This window comes from Oncorhynchus nerka, linkage group LG24 (genome assembly GCF_034236695.1).
Source record: "Oncorhynchus nerka isolate Pitt River linkage group LG24, Oner_Uvic_2.0, whole genome shotgun sequence".
Taxonomy (NCBI): Eukaryota; Metazoa; Chordata; class Actinopteri; order Salmoniformes; family Salmonidae; genus Oncorhynchus; species Oncorhynchus nerka.
In genome coordinates, this window is record NC_088419.1 from 475,001 (window position 1) to 487,500 (window position 12,500).

Consider the following 12,500-nt stretch of genomic DNA (forward strand, 5'->3'; position numbering starts at 1 on the left):
TTTCCAGATGGGTTAGGGCAGTGTGCAGTGTGATTGTGATTGCGTCGTCTGTGGACATATTGGGACGGTAAGCAAATTGAAGTGGGTCTAGGGTATCAGGTAGGGTGGAGGTGATATGATCCTTGACTAGTCTCTCAAAGCACTTCATGATGACGGAAGTGAGTGCTACGGGGCGTAAGTCATTTAGCTCAATACCTTAGCTTTCTTGTGAACAGGAACAATGGTGGCCTTCTTGAAGCATGTGGGAACAGCCGACTGGGATAGGGATTGATTGAATATGTCCGTAAACACAACAGCCAGCTGGTCTGTGCATGCTCTGAGGACGAGGCTAGGGATGCAGTCTGGGTCGACAGCCTTGCGAGGGTTAACACGTTTAAATGGGTTAGTTACTCACATTGGCTGCGGTGAAGGAGAGGTGTTGGTAGCAGGCTATGTCAGTGGCACTGTACTCTCCTCAAAGCGAGCATAGAAGTTGTTTAGTTTGTCTGGGAGGAAGATATCGGTGTCCAAGACAGTGCTGGTTTTCTTTTTGTAATCTGTGATTTACTGTAGACCCTGCCACATACCTCTTGTGTCTGAGCCTTTGAATTTCGACTCTAGTTTGTCTCTATACTGCGCTTAGCTTGTTTGATTGCCTTGCGGAGGGAATAGCTACACTGTTTGTATTCGGTCATGTTTCCAGTCGTATTGCCATAATTAAAAGCAGTGGTTCGCGCTTTCAGGTTTGCGAGAATGCTGCCATCAATCCACAGTTTCTGGTTGGGGAAGGTTTTAAGTACAGCATCAACAATGCATTTGCTAATAAACTCGCTCACCGAATCATCGTATACATCAATGTTGTTGTCTGAGGCCATCCGGAACATATCCCAGTCCACGTAATCGAAGCAATCTTGAAGCGTGGAATCCGGTTGGTCGGACCATCATTGAACAGACCTGAGCACAGGCATTTCCTGTTTCAGTTTCTGCCTATATGTGTGACAAAATGTGACTAAATACAAACATACTACCTCCTCCACCAGGCCCATACCTCCTCCACCAGGCCAATACCTCCTCCACCAGACACTGCACTTAAACACAAATGCCCTCGCATGACACAACACACACACACTAAACTCTTGAACTGCATTGTTGGTCTTGTAAGTAAGCATTTCACGGTAAGATCTACACCTGTTGAATTTGGCGCACCTGTTCTTTAGATTTTTGAGGGACTGAAAAACAGCTTCTATCTCAAGGACATTAGACTGCTAAATAGTCATCATTAGCAGGCTTCCACCCGGCTTCCCTGTATACATAGATGTCACTGGTCACTTTAATAATGGAACACGGGTCTTTATTTAACCTTTATTTAACACGGCAAGTCAGTTAAGAACAAATTCTTATTTTCAATGACGGCCTTGGAACAGTGGGTTAACTGCCTGTTCAGGGGCAGAACGACAGATTTGTACATTGTCAGCTCGGGGGTTGCAACCTTCCGGTTACTAGTCCAACACTCTAACCACTAGGCTACCCTGCCGCCCCAATAATGTTTACATACTATTTTACTCATTTCATATGTATATATTGTATTCTATTGTATTTTAGTCAATGCCAATCAGACATTGCTCATCCTAATATGTATGTTTCTTAATTCCATTATTTTACTTCTAGATATGTATGTATTATTGTTAATTGTTAGATACTATTGTACTGTTGGAGCTAGAAACACAAGCATGTCACTACACCCGCAATAACATCTATTAAATATGTGTACGTTACCATTTGATTTGATTTAAACCGAACCCTAACAGTACCCCTAACCCATACCCTAAAACTAACGCTAGCTCCTAACCCTGACCCTAAAACTAACCCTAGCTCCTAACCCTGACCCTAAAACTAACCCTAGCTGCTAACCCTAAAACTAACCCTAGCTCCTAACCCTAACCATAACCATAAAACTAACCCTAACCCTAATCCTAACCCTAGCACCTAACCCTAAACCTAAAACTAACCCTAGCTCCTAACCCTGACCCTAAAACTAACCCTAGCTGCTAACCCTAAAACTAACCCTAGCTCCTAACCCTAACCATAACCATAAAACTAACCCTAACCCTAATCCTAACCCTAGCACCTAACCCTAAACCTAAAACTAACCCTAGCTCCTAACCCTAGCTCCTAACCCTAGCTCCTAATCCTAAACCTAACCCTAGCTCCTAACCCTGAACCCAATTCTAACCCTAACACTAATTCTAATTCTAACCTTAACCTTAAACCCCCTAGAAATTGCTTTTGACCTTGTGGGGAATAACAAAATGTCCCCAGTTGGTCAAATTGAGTTTCTTTACTATTCTTGTGGGGACTTCTGTTCCCCACAACCATAGTTAAACAAGTCCATTCACGCACGCGTACACACACACCTCAAAGTCACAGTACTGTCACTCACATACTGTACATTTTTATGTTATACTCAGAACGGAACCCCAACCACACTGTGCTAGCTTGAATATGACTTTTAATAAGAACTTTTGATGCATAACCAGGCCGGTTAGGACAGCTCTGTGCAGTAGGACAGCTCTGTGCAGTAGGACAGCTATGTGCAGTAGAACAGCTATGTGCAGTAGGACAGCTCTGTGCAGTAGAACAGCTCTGTGCAGTAGGACAGCTATGTGCAGTAGTACTGTATAGCTCTGCTTGGCTGGTCCGGGTGCCATCGTGCTTCAATCCCAGAGTTCCAGACAGAGTGCATGCTGGGATGTCGTACAGGTCCCTACGGGAAACTCTTTAAATTATAGCTCTCCAGGAGTGGAACGCGTGCACACACACACACACACACACACACACACACACACACGGAACACGGTGCAATGCATTTTAAAAACTCATCTGCAAACTGATTGTGTCAGTGTGATTTAGTTACATGCTGCTGACTGCTACAGCTTCCCTCCATAACAGTACTGTGGAGGCCACTTGGGAGAAGGAGTGTGTGTGTCTGGGTATTTTTGGTCTTACTATCCGTGTGGGGACCAGAAGTCCTCACAAGGATAATACAGCAAGGAAAACTGGGACAAGTGCAGACATTATGTCCCCACAAGGAAAAAGTATATTTTGTGTTTAAGGGCTTAAGGATTAGGGTTGCAATTAAGGTTAGAGTTAGGTTAAGGTTTAGCAGTTAGGATTAACTATAGGGTTAGGGTTAGGTTAATGTTTAGCAGTTAGGATTAACTATAAGGTTAAGGGTTAGGGTTAGGTTAAGAGTTAGTAGTTAGAATTAGCTAAAAAGTTAGCCGTTATTTTGAATGGAAATCAATTGTGTGGTCCCCACAAGGGTGGGTGGGTGGGTGTGTGTGTGTATGTAAGTCGCTCTGGATAAGAGCGTCTGCTAAATGACTTAAATGTAAATGTAAATGTATGTGTGTGTGGGTGTGTGTGCGTGTGTGCGTGCGTGTGTGTATATGCTTGAGAGACAGTGTGAGTGCTATGCGTGGTGGAGATGTGAGTTGACATGGTGTCTGTCAGAGAGAGTTAATATTTAACACACAGTCTATTTCCAGAGAACACCCACTCACACATGGCCTCCACACACACACATTTGTTTTACTACCCTTATGGAGACTAAACAGTTTATTCCCATTCAAAATCAAATTATCCCTAACCCCTAAACCTAACCCACCCATAGGGTGGCGCACAATTGGCCCGGTATCATCCGGGTTTGGCCGTCATTGTAAATAAGAATTTGTTCATAACTGACTAACCCAAACCCTAACCTAACCCCTAACCCTTAACCTAACCCCTAACCCTTAACCTAACCCTAACCCTTAACATTTACATTACATTTAAGTCATTTAGCAGACGCTCTTATCCAGAGCGACTTACAAATTGGTGCGTTCACCTTAAGACATCCAGTGGAACAGCCACTTTACAATAGTGCATCTAAATTTTTTAAGGGGGGAGGGGGTGAGAAGGATTACTTTATCCTATCCTAGGTATTCCTGAAAGAGGTGGGGTTTCAGGTGTCTCCGGAAGGTGGTGATTGACTCCGCTGTCCTGGCGTCGTGAGGGAGTTTGTTCCACCATTGGGGGGCCAGAGCAGCGAACAGTTTTGACTGGGCTGCGCGGGAACTGTACTTCCTCAGTGGTAGGGAGGCGAGCAGGCCAGAGGTGGATGAACGCAGTGCCCTTGTTTGGGTGTAGGGCCTGATCAGAGCCTGGAGGTACTGAGGTGCCGTTCCCCTCACAGCTCCGTAGGCAAGCACCATGGTCTTGTAGCGGATGCGAGCTTCAACTGGAAGCCAGTGGAGAGAGCGGAGGAGCGGGGTGACGTGAGAGAACTTGGGAAGGTTGAACACCAGACGGTCTTAACCTAACCCCTTAACCTAACCCTTAACACAGTAGAAAAAAAGAAAAAAAAGAAAGAGTCTATATACATTGTGTGCAAAAGGCATGAGGAGGTAGGCGAATAATTACAATTTTATAGATTAACTGGAGTGATAAATGATCAGATGGTCATCTACAGGTAGAGATATAGGTGTGCAAAAGAGCAGAAAAGTAAATTAAATAAAAACAGTATGGGGATGAGGTAGGTAAAAATGGTCTGGCGACGAATATGTAGCGAGGGCCAGCCGACTAGAGCATACAGGTCGCAGTGGTGGGTGGTATAAGGTGCTTTAGTAACAAAACGGATGGCACTGTGATAGACTGCATCCAGTTTGCTGAGTAGAGTATTGGAAGCTATTTTGTAGATAACATCGCCGAAGTCGAGGATCGGTAGGATAGTCAGTTTTACTAGGGTAAGCTTGGCGGCGTGAGTGAAGGAGGCTTTGTTGCGGAATAGAAAGCCGACTCTAGATTTGATTTTCGATTGGAGATGTTTGATATGAGTCTGGAAGGAGAGTTTACAGTCTAGCCAGACACCTAGGTACTTATAGATGTCCACATATTCAAGGTCGGAACCATCCAGGGTGGTGATGCTAGTCGGGCGTGCGGGTGCAGGCAGCGAATGGTTGAAAAGCATGCATTTGGTTTTACTAGCGTTTAAGAGCAGTTGGAGGCCACAGAAGGAGTGTTGTATGGCATTGAAGCTCGTTTGGAGGTTAGATAGCACAGTGTCCAAGGACGGGCGAAAACATGCCATGCGATTGTTTGAGGATGGCGCCCCACAACAAAATATTTTTCCACCAGCACAGTTTTCATACATTCACATATAACAATGAAATATTCACTTACTTTTTGAAAATCTTCCTCTGATTTGTCATCCAAAGGGTCCCAGCTACAACATGTAGTGTCATCCAAAGGGTCCCAGCTATAACATGTAGTGTCATCCAAAGGGTCCCAGCTATAACCTGTAGTGTCGTTATTTGAGATAAGATCCTTCTTTATATCCCATAAAGTCTGTTTAGTTGGCGCCATCGATTTGAGTAATCCACTCGTTCAACTTGCAGAGAAAGGAATCCAAAAATCTACCCCTAAACGTTGTTTCAACAAGTCAAAATACATTTATATTTACTCCTCAGATATCCTAAAATGTAATCAAACTACAATATTTCTTACAGAAAAAATTATGTTCAATAGGAAACCCATTTTAGCAGGTGTGTAATGTTTTCATGGCACGCGCAAATATGATATTCCAAGACCATGACCTTCTACCAAAACTGATTTTTCTTATTTGCTTTTGAAGTTACAAGCCTGAAACCTTGAACATAGACTGCTGACACCCTGTGGAGGCCATAGGAATTGCATCCAGGGAGCAAATTTTCTCAAAACAAAATACCGGGTTGGTTTTTCTTTGGATTTTCTCTTACCATATCTATTGTGTTATATTCTCCAAAATTATTTAAACATTTCTATAAACTTCAAGTTGTTTTCTTTCCAATGGTACCAATTATATGCATATCCTGGCTTCAGGGCCTGTTTATTTGGGCACACCATTCAGACAGGAAGTAGAGAAAAAAGGGGCCTAGCCCTAACCAAACCCTGAACCAAACCCTAAACCCTGCTCTTAACCTTAACCAAACACTTAACCCCTTAACCTAACCCTTAACCAAACCCTTAACCTAACCTTTGACCCTAACCCTAACCCTAACCCTTAACCAAACACTTAACCTAACCCTTAACCTAACCCTTACCCTAACCAAACCCTGAACCAAACCCCTAACCAAACCATTAAGGGATAGGGTAAGTATTAGGGTTAGGGTTAAGGTTAGGGTTAGGGTTAGGGTTAGTCAGTTATGAACAAATTCTTATTTACAATGACGGCCAAACCCGGATGATACCGGGCCAATTGTGCGCCACCCTATGGGTGGGTTAGGGTTAGGGTTAGACTCCCAATCACGGCTGGATGTGATACAGCCTGGATATGAACCAAGGACTGTAGTGACACTACTTGCACTGAGATGCTGTGCCTTAGACCACTGCGCCACCTGGGAGCCAAACCAAGTGTTTAGGTCTACATCGCAATTATTCAGACCCCTTGACTTTTTACACATTTTGTTAAGTAACAGCCTTATCCTAAAATGTATTAAATAGTTTTTTACCCTCCTCAATCAACAAACAATACCTCCTAATTACATATGAAAACCAGGTTTATTTTCTTACAAATTAAAAAAAGTATTCAGACCCTTTGCTATGAGACTCGAAATTGAGCTCAGGTGCATCCTGTTTCCATTGATCATCCTTCAGGTGTTTTTACAACCTGATTGGAGTCCACCTGTGGTAAATTCAATTGTTTGAACATGATTTGGAAAGGCACATGCCTGTCTATATATGGTCCCACAGCCGACAGTGCACGTCAGAGCAAAAACAAAGCCATGAGGTCGAAGGAATTTTCCGTAGAGCTCCGAGACAGGATTGTGTCGAGGTACAGATCAGGGGAAGGGTACCAAAAAATGAGCCGCAGCAATGAAGGTCACGAAGAACAGAGCTAGGTGTGTCTGAGCTACTGTATGTGTTTATGAGCTAGGTGAGCTAGGTGTGTCTGAGCTAGGTGTGTCTGAGCTAGGTGAGCTAGGTGTGTCTGAGCTAGGTGTGTCTGAGCTAGGTGAGTCTGAGCTAGGTGTGTCTGAGCTAATGTAGGTGTTTATGAGCAAGGTGAGTCTGAGCTACTGTAGGTGTGTCTGAGCTAGGTGAGTCTGAGCTAGGTGTGTCTGAGCTAGGTGAGCTAGGTGTGTCTGAGCTAGGTGTGTCTGAGCTAGGTGAGCTAGGTGTGTCTGAGCTGGTGAGCTAGGTGTGTCTGAGCTAGGTGAGCTAGGTGTTTATGAGCTAAGTGTGTCTGAGCTACTGTAGGTGTTTATGAGCTAGGTGAGCTAGGTGTGTCTGAGCTAGGTGTGTCTGAGCTAGGTGAGCTAGGTGTGTCTGAGCTAGGTGTGTCTGAGCTAGGTGAGCTAGGTGTGTCTGAGCTGGTGAGCTAGGTGTGTCTGAGCTAGGTGAGCTAGGTGTGTCTGAGCTGGTGAGCTAGGTGTGTCTGAGCTAGGTGAGCTAGGTGTGTCTGAGCTAGGTGAGCTAGGTGTGTCTGAGCTAGGTGTGTCTGAGCTAGGTGTGTCTGAGCTAGGTGAGCTAGGTGTGTCTGAGCTAGGTGTGTCTGAGCTAGGTGAGCTAGGTGTGTCTGAGCTAGGTGTGTCTGAGCTAGGTGAGCTAGGTGTGTCTGAGCTAGGTGTGTCTGAGCTAGGTGAGCTAGGTGTGTCTGAGCTAGTTGAGCTAGGTGTGTCTAAGCTAGGTGAGTCTGAGCTAGGTGAGCTAGGTGTGTCTGAGCTAGGTGTGTCTGAGCTAGGTGAGCTAGCTGTGTCTGAGCTAGGTGAGCTAGGTGTGTCTGAGATACTGTAGGTGTTTATGAGCTAGGTGAGTCTGAGCTACTGTAAGTGTTTATGAGCTAGGTGAGTCTGAGCTAGGTGTGTCTGAGCTAGGTGTGTCTGAGCTACTGTAGGTGTTTATGAGCTAGGTGAGTCTGAGCTACTGTAGGTGTTTATGAGCTAGGTGAGTCTGAGCTAGGTGTGTCTGAGCTAGGTGTGTCTGAGCTAGGTGAGCTAGGTGTGTCTGAGCTACTGTAGGTGTGTCTGAGCTAGGTGTGTCTGAGCTACTGTAGGTGTTTATGAGCTAGGTGAGTCTGAGCTACTGTAAGTGTTTATGAGCTAGGTGAGTCTGAGCTAGGTGTGTCTGAGCTAGGTGTGTCTGAGCTACTGTAGGTGTTTATGAGCTAGGTGAGTCTGAGCTACTGTAAGTGTTTATGAGCTAGGTGAGTCTGAGCTACTGTAAGTGTTTATGAGCTAGGTGAGTCTGAGCTAGGTGTGTCTGAGCTAGGTGTGTCTGAGCTACTGTAGGTGTTTATGAGCTAGGTGAGTCTGAGCTAGGTGTTTATGAGCTAGGTGAGTCTGAGCTAGGTGTGTCTGAGCTAGGTGTGTCTGAGCTAGGTGAGCTAGGTGTGTCTGAGCTACTCTAGGTGTTTATGAGGTAGGTGAGTCTGAGCTACTGTAGGTGTTTATGAGCTAGGTGAGTCTGAGCTAGGTGAGTCTGAGCTAGGTGTGTCTGAGCTAGGTGTGTCTGAGCTAGGTGAGCTAGGTGTTTATGAGCTAGGTGTGTCTGAGCTACTGTAGGTGTGTCTGAGCTAGGTGTTTCTGAGCTCGGTGTGTCTGAGCTAGGTGTGTCTGAGCTACTGTAGGTGTTTATGAGCTAGGTGAGTCTGAGCTAGGTGTGTCTAAGCTACTGTAGGTGTTTATGAGCTAGGTGAGTCTGAGCTAGGTGTGTCTAAGATACTGTAGATGTTTATGAGCTAGGTGAGTCTGAGCTACTGTAGGTGTGTCTGAGCTAGGTGTGTCTGAGCTAGGTGTGTCTGAGCTAGGTGAGCTAGGTGTGTCTGAGCTAGGTGAGCTAGGTGTGTCTGAGCTAGGTGAGCTAGGTGTGTCTGAGCTAGGTGAGCTAGGTGTGTCTGAGCTACTGTAGGTGTTTATGAGCTAGGTGAGTCTGAGCTAGGTGAGTCTGAGCTACTGTATGTGTTTATGAGCTAGGTGAGTCTGAGCTAGGTGTGTCTGAGCTAGGTGAGCTAGGTGTGTCTGAGCTAGGTGTGTCTGAGCTACTGTAGGTGTTTATGAGCTAGGTGAGTCTGAGCTAGGTGTGTCTGAGCTAGGTGTGTCTGAGCTAGGTGTGTCTGAGCTGGGTGTGCTAGGTGTGTCTGAGCTAGGTGTGTCTGAGCTAAGTGTGTCTGAGCTAGGTGTGTCTGAGCTAGGTGAGCTAGGTGTGTCTGAGCTAGGTGTGTCTGAGCTACTGTAGGTGTTTATGAGCTAGGTGACTCTACTTAACAGATTGGTGACTATTTTTGGTATAAAAATGCTTCATTCCATTTAAATGGTGTCTTTTACCAAGGTCAGATACTGTTAATCTGGCTTCTAGCCTCTTAGCCAATCTCACTGTTAGCGTGTTAGACTGTTAGCCTGTTGGACTGTTAGCCAATCTCACTGTTAGCATATTAGGTCCCCAATAACAAAGTGGCCTCTATCATTCTTAAATAGAAGCAATTTGGAACCGAATGCACTGTATACTTTTATTTCAAAGTAGATTTGTTTAAGACTACCAAGGAACACTCTCTGTGACCTTGATTTTGCCTTTTGCAGTAAAAGGTTAACCCCTAACCCTGAACCTGACCCCTTAGCTGGAAATAGTATGTATCCTTGTTTTACTATCCTTGTGAGGACTCAACAGTCAAAGTACTCTTCATATCAATATCTATTTATGTTGTGGGTTTCTCAAAGTCACAGTATTCTTCAGCTCACCAGATACTTTTTTGTCTTTCTATTGGGAATGGGGTTACCAGGTCAGATGCACAACTGAATGCATTCAACTGAAAAGTGTCTGAAATAGGTCTGTCTGAGCTGGGTGTGTCTAAGTTAGGTGTGTCTGAGCTAGGTGTGTCTGAGCTAGGTGTGTCTGAGTTAGGTGTGTCTGAGTTAGGTGTGTCTGAGCTAGGTGTGTCTGAGCCAGGTGTGTCTGAGCTAGGTGTGTCTGAGCTAGGTGTGTCTGAGTTAGGTGTGTCTGAGCTTGGTGTGTCTGAGCCAGGTGTGTCTGAGCTAGGTGTGTCTGAGCCAGGTGTGTCTGAGCTAGGTGAGCTAGGTGTGTCTGAGCTAATTGTTGTCAAGCTAGGTGTGTCTGAGCTAGGTGTTTCTGAGCAAGGTGTGTCTGAGCTAAGTGTGTCTGAGCTATGTGAGTCTGAGCTAGGTGAGTCTGAGCTAGGTGAGTCTGAGCTAGGTGTGTCTGAGCTAGGTGTGTCTGAGCTAGGTGAGTCTGAGCTAGGTGTTTCTGAGCTAGGTGAGTCTGAGCTAGGTGAGTCTGAGCTAGGTGTGTCTGAGCTAGGTGTGTCTGAGCTAGGTGAGTCTGAGCTAGGTGAGCTAGGTGTGTCTGAGCTACTGTATGTGTTTATGAGCTAGGTGACTAGTTAACTGATGGGTGACTGTTCTTGGTCTAACAAGGCTTCATTCCATTTAAATGGTGTCTTTTACCAAGGTCAGCTACTGTTTATCTGGCTTCTAGCCTCTTAGCCAGTCTCACTGTTAGCATATTAGGTCCCCAAGAACAAAGTGGCCTCTCTCTTATTCTTAAAAGGAAGAACCAAATGCACTGGAACCGAATGAAAAGTATAATTTTATTTCAACGTAGATTTGTTTAGGACTACCAAGGAACACTCTCTGTGACCTTGGTTTTGCCTTTTGCAGTAAAAGGTTAACCCCTAACCCTGAACCTGACCCCTTAGCTGGAAATAGTATGTATCCTTGTTTTACTATCCTTGTGAGGACTCAACAGTCAAAGTACTCTTCATATCAATATCTATTTATGTTGTGGGTTTCTCAAAGTCACAGTATTCTTCAGCTCACCAGATACTTTTTTGTCTTTCTATTGGGAATGGGGTTACCAGGTCAGATGCACAACTGAATGCATTCAACTGAAAAGTGTCTGAAATAGGTCTGTCTGAGCTGGGTGTGTCTAAGTTAGGTGTGTCTGAGCTAGGTGTGTCTGAGCTAGGTGTGTCTGAGTTAGGTGTGTCTGAGTTAGGTGTGTCTGAGCTAGGTGTGTCTGAGCCAGGTGTGTCTGAGCTAGGTGTGTCTGAGCTAGGTGTGTCTGAGTTAGGTGTGTCTGAGCTTGGTGTGTCTGAGCCAGGTGTGTCTGAGCTAGGTGTGTCTGAGCCAGGTGTGTCTGAGCTAGGTGAGCTAGGTGTGTCTGAGCTAATTGTTGTCAAGCTAGGTGTGTCTGAGCTAGGTGTTTCTGAGCAAGGTGTGTCTGAGCTAAGTGTGTCTGAGCTATGTGAGTCTGAGCTAGGTGAGTCTGAGCTAGGTGAGTCTGAGCTAGGTGTGTCTGAGCTAGGTGTGTCTGAGCTAGGTGAGTCTGAGCTAGGTGTTTCTGAGCTAGGTGAGTCTGAGCTAGGTGAGTCTGAGCTAGGTGTGTCTGAGCTAGGTGTGTCTGAGCTAGGTGAGTCTGAGCTAGGTGAGCTAGGTGTGTCTGAGCTACTGTATGTGTTTATGAGCTAGGTGACTAGTTAACTGATGGGTGACTGTTCTTGGTCTAACAAGGCTTCATTCCATTTAAATGGTGTCTTTTACCAAGGTCAGCTACTGTTTATCTGGCTTCTAGCCTCTTAGCCAGTCTCACTGTTAGCATATTAGGTCCCCAAGAACAAAGTGGCCTCTCTCTTATTCTTAAAAGGAAGAACCAAATGCACTGGAACCGAATGAAAAGTATAATTTTATTTCAACGTAGATTTGTTTAGGACTACCAAGGAACACTCTCTGTGACCTTGGTTTTGCCTTTTGCAGTAAAAGGTTAACCCCTAACCCTGAACCTGACCCCTTAGCTGGAAATAGTATGTATCCTTGTTTTACTATCCTTGTGAGGACTCAACAGTCAAAGTACTCTTCATATCAATATCTATTTATGTTGTGGGTTTCTCAAAGTCACAGTATTCTTCAGCTCACCAGATACTTTTTTGTCTTTCTATTGGGAATGGGGTTACCAGGTCAGATGCACAACTGAATGCATTCAACTGAAAAGTGTCTGAACTAGGTCTGTCTGAGCTAGGTGTGTCTAAGCTACTGTAGGTGTTTATGAGCTAGGTGACTAGTTAACAGATGGGGGACTGTTCATGGTCCAAAAATGCTTCATGACATTTAAATGGTGTCTTTTACCAAGGTCAGCTACTGTTTATCTGGCTTCTAGCCTCTTAGCCAGTCTCACTGTTAGCATGTTGGACTGTTAGCCAGTCTCACTGTTATCAGGTAAGCCTTTTAGCCAGTCAGACCCTTAGCCTGCTAGACTAGTCTGTTAATCTACTAGCATCTTAGTCTGTTCAACTGTTAGCCTTTTAGCTTCTTAGTCTGCTAGACTGTTAGCATGTTAGCCTGTTGTCCTGTCTAAGTGTCACATCCCTTTCTCTTTCCTTTTACATTAGCCTCTCTGAGATTACAGTCACTGCACCAAAGGGAGGGAAAGAGAGAGAGGGAGACAAAGAGGCACGTAGAGAGAAAGAAAGAGGGAGAGAGAAATGCAGCAGATAG